Source organism: Rosa chinensis, chromosome 2, assembly GCF_002994745.2.
Source record: "Rosa chinensis cultivar Old Blush chromosome 2, RchiOBHm-V2, whole genome shotgun sequence".
NCBI lineage: Eukaryota > Viridiplantae > Streptophyta > Magnoliopsida > Rosales > Rosaceae > Rosa > Rosa chinensis.
The window spans coordinates 48,262,081-48,270,647 of NC_037089.1; the positions used below are offsets into that span (position 1 = coordinate 48,262,081).

The 8,567-nt window shown below is 37.7% G+C and overlaps 1 long non-coding RNA gene across 1 annotated transcript; it reads right to left on the reverse strand.

The window, feature by feature from the left end:
* Positions 1 to 1,355: 1,355 nt before the first annotated feature.
* On the reverse strand, positions 1,356 to 2,680 carry LOC121051384. Its single transcript, XR_005805543.1, has 2 exons — positions 2,450 to 2,680; positions 1,356 to 1,558 (listed from the first exon to the last, which is right to left on the reverse strand). It is a non-coding gene; the product is annotated as an uncharacterized LOC121051384 (long non-coding RNA).
* Positions 2,681 to 8,567: the final 5,887 nt, after the last annotated feature.

The window sequence follows — 8,567 nt, forward strand, 5'->3', positions numbered from 1 at the left end:
ACTGGGGACTTGGGGGACTTGTACATACATGTACATTTGCAAGCATAATTAGCTATAATGAGCCATGCTCATTGTACCGCCAAAGGTACTAATTCCAACCAAAGGAATGACATGCAGACACACCGCCAGACAGGTTACAACCTCAGCATCGGACCACCGCCCGATCGCCACCGACGCGCCGCCACGCGCCACGCCAAAATAGCATCAGAAGCTTCTGAAGCTGGGAACTGAAGCAGATCAGTCCCACATCGAAAACAAAGACAAGATCAGTCTCTTCCTCACCTATAAAAGGTTCTCTCCTCTCTCCTCATTAATTACGCATTCAATACTTACCTACTGTTACTTTGTCAACATAAATACATTGATTAACTTAGGCATCGGAGAGTTGAAGACCGCCCAGCGCGGTCTCCCTCTGACGCCTATTGTATTTTATTTGACAGGTAACGGGAATTACAATAACAACACAAGTATCGATCCGCCCACCGGATCAGCGTTAACTAAAGTCTAGCTACCGCTAGACTTTCAGACATTAACAATCAGCTTGAAATTTCAATGACATTGTAAACCCAATATAACCAAAGGTGGACAAATATGAAGCTCTGATCTTCTAGATCTCTATACGAGTGACACGACTAATTTTTCCAGTTGTTTGTTTCAGTATATATGATGCAACATTTACAGTACAATTTGGATCAATAAGTCAAGAAAAATAATTTTCTTTTCATTTTTTCATGAAATACCTCAAACTTCATTAAGTTATTCAGAAGATACGTACAACTGTTGAGAATATATACATCCCACATGGGAAAATTGGGACCTTGCTTATGAGTTTATAAGAGTTTGGGCCACTCCATCCATTGTTAATTGGTTTTGGATGTGAAACTCAGATTACTTTATCATGGTATCAGAGCGGATTACCCATGTGTCATGTGTGCATGCCCAATGGCCACACAGGCTCCATGTCACCCAAAGTTGTCCATATGTATGGCTTGAAAATTCGCCACATGTGCAGTGGCGTGTTGAGAATATATACATCCCACATGGGAAAAATGGGACATTGCTTATGAGTTTATAAGAGTTTGAGCCACTTTATCCATTGCCAATTGGTTTTGGATGGGAAAAATGGGACCTTACTTATGAGTTTATAAGAGTTTGGATCACTCCATCCATTGCCAATTGGTTTTGGATGTGAAACCCAGATTACTTTATCATGGTATCAGAGCGGTTACCCACGTGTGCATGCCTCATGGCCACACGGACTCCAAGGTCACCCAAAGTTGTCCACGTGTATGGCTTGAAAATTCGCCACACATGCGGGGGCGTGTTGAGAATATATACATCCCACATGGGAAAAATGAGACCTTACTTATGAGTTTATAAGAGTTTGGGCCACTCCATCAATTGCCAATTGGTTTTGGATGTGAAACCCAGATGACTTTATCAACAATAAAATTATTAGCCTAGACCTGTGGGTGGTCAAACAAATATTAGGTTGATCCAATCCATTAATGAACCGGCCCGTTTTCTGATACGCTAAAAACAAGCGCGCAATTTAACCCTGTAAAATGTAGTTGTTAGTATAGAATAAATATGGATCGTTTAAGCCGGGGATTGAGGGTACACTTGTAATTGCAAAAAAGAAACAAAGAATTAATATAAGGATAAAATATTATTTACAAAAATAAAACAAAGAAAAGAAATATATACAAGTAACACAAATAAGGGGGTTTTAGGATTATAAAATCGAAAATTAAAATAAAATAAAGATAATGTAAAAACACATATACAAGGGGTGAAATGCAAGGAACAAAGATCAAAACCACATCCATATGAATGAAATCCAATCACAAATCCTATAGTTGATTATCTATGTCATGAGAAAAAAGTTGACCATGTTAAACGTTAATAAGCAAATGATTTCCCATATTTTACTTTTCTTGAATATTTAATCTAAGTAAAAGCACCTAAATTAAACCTATTGAACATGCAATCATAGTATAAAAAGCTAACTACTCAAGAACACATTCAATGCATGAAGAACAAAGAAAGGATGTCAACCAAAGTGCACAACCTAGTATATGAGAAAGCTCATCTATTTGCAATCCTCCTTAATTGATTTCGACTTTTGTCCAAAGCCTTTACTACTTATGATTTAGGGTCACAAAACTATTAGGTGAATTGTTTATCTAAATCTAGCTCCAATTACATGAATATATCCTAAGTTGGCCACCAAAGAACACAAACATGCAAAAGTTTTCTGTAATCCAAAATCAATCAAGCAATCTCACATAAGCAACATACATTACAACCATAGAATTTGAAATTTTTATTCAAACATAAGAATGGGCTTAAACTTTGCCCTAAACGTTTATGTCAACTAGAAATCAAGTTCATACGAAATCAAAACAAAGAAAACCAAAAAATGTTACAAGGAATAAGATGGAATTACACCGTGAAGGATGAATGGTGGAAGGCTTGAGACGTTGGTCTTGGATCTTGAAAGCAAGGCTCCAAAGCTTCACGACACAAGGTGGATGATGGTGGCTAGGAGGCTTCACGGCTTCTTCTTCTCTTCTTCTCTTTGCTTGAAGATGCAGAGACTTGAAACTAGAGGATATAGAGAGAGCTTTTGGACGTTTGGAATTTTTCTGAGGGGAGAGGTGTTTAAAAAACGTCCCAAGGGTGGAGGTATATATAGGGGACATGAACTTGGTCTCCAAGGCTTCATGAATCTTCTTTAATTTCCCAAAAATTATCTAGTCATGCCACACAGCTTCAACCAATCAAATAATGTCACATCAGCTCTACTGCTTCATCCAACCAATCAGAGTCTTCCAAAATTAAGTGAATTAAGTCCAAAATTCTTCAAAAATATATTATTGCTGAATTTTCCAAGATTTTATCTGATTTTTCTCTTAATTTTCGGCCAAAATTCTCTTGAGTGAAAGTAGGAATGAATCTGGACTTGTTTTGGACATTTTCTCCCTTAAATCTCTCCATGGCGTCATTCTCATCTAGTTTCTTCCATATGTGACGCCATCCTCTTGATTCTCTTCCCAATTTTACGGCAAAAAAGGATTTTATTTTTTAAAAATCACTCTTTTCACGTCCAAAGACCCATAAATCAATTGGGCTTCTTCCTTTTGCCGAATTTCTCATTTAATCTAGAAGGATCTTGGGCTTTCTTGAATCTTCTTCAAGCTATGTGGTCTCCTAGTGCCTTCAAGACTCCTCACATTTCGCCATTTTTCTTCATTTTTCTGACAATGCTTCCTAGCTAGTTGCCTCAGGAGTCGTGCTTTGACAAAGTTTCCTATTTTGAACAGGATTTCCTGGTTGAATCAGGCTTGTTGTTCAATGCTAACATACAGTATTCCCTTTCAAAAGTTCTCAGAGAACATTGTTCAAAAAGGAAACAAAATTTATTGTAGGTGAGTTTAGTTACAAAGCACATTTTTCTTGGTAGCATGTAGACATGCAAATTTCTCATCTCCGATTAAATAAGGCAACGGCCTTAGTACATTAGACAAACCAATAAAGTTAAAAGCAATATATTATGGAACTTTCAACTAACTGCTAATCTAAGTATAACAAAAGTCAAGAGTTACCAGTTCGATGTTTACAAGCCATTAAGAGTCATTTCCAGTGTTTCCATGGAATGGAACTCTGGGTCACGTCCACTCTTTAACTTCTCTTTCATACCTCAAAAAGATCAAGTCATTAAGATAATAGTCTCCCATGCCAAAGTATAATGTGGAAAAACTAGCAAGCGAATAATCAAGCCCCACAAAGATTACCAAGGTCGATTGATGAGAATCTACTTGAGATAAGTGAAGAGAAAGTACTTAGCTTTGGTAAAACCTCATCAATCCATCAATGGGTGCAGAGTTTTCTTGACGATGCATTCTCATTGTTTGATAATCCTCTGATATAAAATGCTTTTCCCAGTTGTTTGTTTCAATATACATGATGCAACATTTCCAGTACAACTTGGATCACTAAATGAAGAAAAATCTCTCTTTTCATTTTTTCATGAAATACCTCAAACTTTATTAAGTTATTCAGAAGATGTACAACATACATAATCAGCCTGGACCTGTGGGTGGTCAAGGAAATCAATCAGGATGCTCTTCATCTACATCACAAAATCATCTATTTACAAAGCATTTGAAGACCTAATTAGCAAATAATTAATGGTTGACAGGCTGAACCAACGCAGAAATCTTCTGCTTTGATTAATTCCACAGCAAACTACAGACTATGAGATGAGACATAGCCAACAAATTTGTCTAATTGAGTGATAGCTAGGTTCAGAATTTCACTCTCTAGGAACACAATAGAAGCCTCAAGAGAACAGATCAGTTTACTCAAAAAGGAGTCTGGCACAACAACTTTGGTTTTTCTGCAGTTTGAGGTTTACCACCATACTAGAGTGAGATTGGCATAAATAGAATTCCCAAACGAAGATGTAGCTTTGCTTTCCAATTTAGTTTCACCGCTACTCATGTGTTATGCAATTGATGAATAGGTTTCCAGCACCACTACAAAGGACAGATTTCAAAAATGAACTCAGTGTCTTGCTTAGAAAAGCAGGATAGTTTTTCAATGTCAACATATTCCCTTTCAAAAGTTTCTCGAGCAAAAGAAATTGAGAACAAAATGTTCAAAGAGGAAAACCAAAAATTACTGTTGGTAAGTTTATTGCAAATTTCTCATCTCCTATTAAACAAGGCAAAAGTTCTACAAGTTCGGTCAAGACTTACCAAGTGAACTTGGGGGATAGAAGGGCGGAAGAGGATCCGGCAAGGACAGAGAAATAAACTACAGAAAGAACTGCTTGCAAATGTCTGCGACACTGCAGTCTCAGTCAACTGATTTACTAGCAAGTGCTGACACTGCAATGTAGAACAACAAAAACATCAGTGACAGTGTAATAGGTGCAACCAAGAAGCTACATAACATACTCTTCCTGTTAAATATTAAGCAATTTTGACTGCCAAAAGAAATGGAAGTATTGTTCTAGCTGGATTTATTAGGATGGACTCCGACAGATTTGACATTATTACAAAAATGAGACCATCTGTTCTTACTTTTTAGCAGGATGGGATGTCGACAGAACAGTCTAGCGTACAAGCCAGAAGCAATATCCACATGATGAATGATGTTACTATTAATTTCACTACCCACTGATCGCCTTAAGTAGATTATAACATTCCTACAAAAAGAGATAAAATAAAGAAAGATATAGCTATATAAACAATGAAGACAGAAGTTGAACAGACAAAAGCACAACCTAGGTACAACCAAAGAAAAAATCTGGTGTTGAATTTCCTTGCACGAGAGCACATGGTCACAAGAGATTTGGAAAAAGAGGCCCAACTGTTTGACATAATTGTAAATGAAAAATTACACCAGCTGAAGTAAAAAATTGAAAGCCATTACAACTTTGAGGCATTACATATATTAAGGAGTACCTGAGGATGGGGGCATTCGGTCTTAGGGAATCCAGCCATTACAACCTGGAGGTTCGACCCTCCCAATCCCTGCAAAGAGGTGTGCTTTCAATCTCAATGCAAATTTTTGTAACAAAAACATAAAAGCATGCAAGTTCAAATGAGAAAAAAAAAATCACAGAATTGTAGATGACCAGTACTGCAATAGAATGAAAGTTAAAGTACAAGAGCAACATTGCACCTACACTAGATCAACATAGTATTTATACATAGGATTAATGAATAAGAGCTTAATTACCTGAATATAAGAGTGGATCATATTGGTAGAAGCTGGCTCCTCACTTAATAGTCAGAGATCATTATCAATTTGGATGTTTGGGATGCAAGAAAGATTTCTAAATTCCTCATTAGTCAGGGCCAGTTGGTATGGCAATGTCATTATCATTGACCTTTATTCAAGGAATTGCAATGTCCCTAAAGGAGGTAGAAGCTCAAGCGACCTCATGTCAAGTATAATGCCCAGGAAGTCCGGCAATTTTTGTTGAGTATAACAGCTAATATTTGTAGGGAAGAAAGGAAAGCTCACAGCCTACAACTTGATTTGTCACGTGCCTGAATTAATAGAAGAGAATCAAGGCCAAACTACGAAAACATATATTTGCAGTTTGATGTGGAAAGTATTGAACATTATAGAGAGTTGCTGAGGGTCACCTTGTCTAGGGAGTTTGAGGCCTGACCTCCCACTTTTATACACATAGGGATGCCTGCAACCTTTTCTAAAATTGTCATGACCATTCAACATCGTTTTCTGCATATCATTGACAAGCAACCAGACTTTAATTATAGCTGGAGAAATAATAAAGGAAACTTGATATACAACTTGGCAGACACCATGAATGCTAATGATCATATTGCATCAACTCTATGAATGAACAACATATCGAATTGCTATTTCTGACTTCCATATATGTACATAATGTCTGAGACATTATTCCATGTGATGCAAACATTGAATTAAGTTTGTAGGATATTTGAATCAGTAGTTGACCTTGTGGACCCTGAGATACATTGAAATATGTATATCTGAATATTTAATTGGGAAATGAGAAATCTTACTAGAAGTCAATTCTTGTTGTATCTGAATATTTAACTGGGACGTGAGAAATCTTGGCCCATTCCACACCGAGAATTCGAGAATCGACGATCATCGTCTGTAGCTGTGTCTTCAAGAAGTTGGGCAGCGTACCAAGTTTCTTGAACACAATTGAATTTCTAAGCTAGATAGGGAGGGCATTATGGTAATTTTATTCTGAAAATCCCCTCCCACTCCTCCCACCCTTCCCACTCACGCATCCGACTGAACTGGAGACTTTTCAATTGGGACACGGAGAAGATGATCAATGACGCCAAATCGCCATGTGGTTGCAACCATTCAGTATTTCTCTATCATTTGGCCCGTCCCTTCTTCTCTCTCCCACTTATTACATTGGAAACATAAGAAATCTAGTACCAGATGAAGGAGATGTTTCTCACTCAAACATGCCTTTACGCCCTCACTCGCATCATCCACAGACTCCAAGTGTGCAATGTAAAGACTCCCTTCAAGTTGGTGCAAGTTTTTCAAATCTTGCAACTTCAACGTTCCTTCTTTGTGTAATGACCTGTGAGACTACCCAAGGCAATGGGTACCAAGTTTCTTTTATGGCGTGATACAACCGCTTGACAATCCATCATGCCTAGATGTCAAGGAGTTGTTCAACAAATAAGCAACCAACATCAGTAAGCGGCGCATTTCAGTACAACACCCAAAATTTATATATCCTTGTATCATGAGTAGTAAAAAGATAAGAAATGACCAGTAAGAAATAGACATTAATATAACATACAAAAGCTTTAAGATTTGATCTGATGAAGAGAGAAAGCAGGATAAGGATCACTAACAGCTAACACCATAGGTCCCTAGCTAGCAATCAGTACTAGTTTTAAACGCATATTAACAAAGAACTTAAAGTTCGTTGTGATATCAAGCTATCCAGCTTACCTATGTAGCACTTAATGATCTCGATAACTCCAATGTCATTCTTGGTCCTTGAAGCTTCAAAGTGGTTTATAAATGTAGCCTGGAGACATTTTTTGCCTCCAGAAAATACATAATTAGAGCATTTCTTTATAAAGTGTATTGCGTAAGCCCCCTTTAGGATCTTTGTGTTTTACTTGAGCAAAATCAGAATAATAGATGAACTGAAAACAGAAACAACACAGCAGATTTTATAGTGGTTCAGCCAAAACTTTAGCCTACGTCCACTTCGTGATCTCTCTTGAGAGATTCACTAGCACTATGAAGAATTTAGGTGTTTACAAGTACTTATTGCAGATCCTTCAAACCCCTCAGACTAGTTCTTATCTCTCTATCACCTTTACTCTCAGTTTTCTGCACTTTCTGTCTTCCTTATTCCAGAAAACTGACTGCAGCCCCTATTTATAGGGCATAGAGGCTGCTGATACAATATACAATTAGGATTCCTAATCCTAATAGACTAAACCTTTAATACAAATCCTAATAGAACTTGAAAGACTAACTTTCCTAGAACTTATAGAAAAGCTGCGCGCACCTCTTTCCTTTCTAGACTTGGATTTGAATTCTGAACCCTAATTTTCAGATTGTATCAATGAGCCAAAAACACAACAATCTCCACCTTGGTGAGTTGATACCAAAACAATTGCTGCAACCTTCAGGATGTCTTGAACTTCTTGAAGTAATCCCGAACAAACCTTCAAGAACCTTCACCTTGGCAAGACTCTTCTTGCCTCAACGCACCTCAAGTGAGGAGGTGCTCCACCACAACTCAGCATGTTGTGACACTGAGCAAGTTCAAGCAATGCTTGAACTTCTCTACAGCAACGGGCTTGGTAAGACAATCTGCAGCATTGTCATTTGTGTGAACCTTCTCCACAATAATATTTCCAGATTCTACCCAATCTCTGATCCTGTGATAGCGAACATCAATGTGTTTCGTCCTTGCATGAAACACTTGATTCTTTGCCAAGTGAATGGCACTTTGACTGTCACACTTCACTACCACGCCTTCTTGGTGAATTCCAAATTCACTTGCT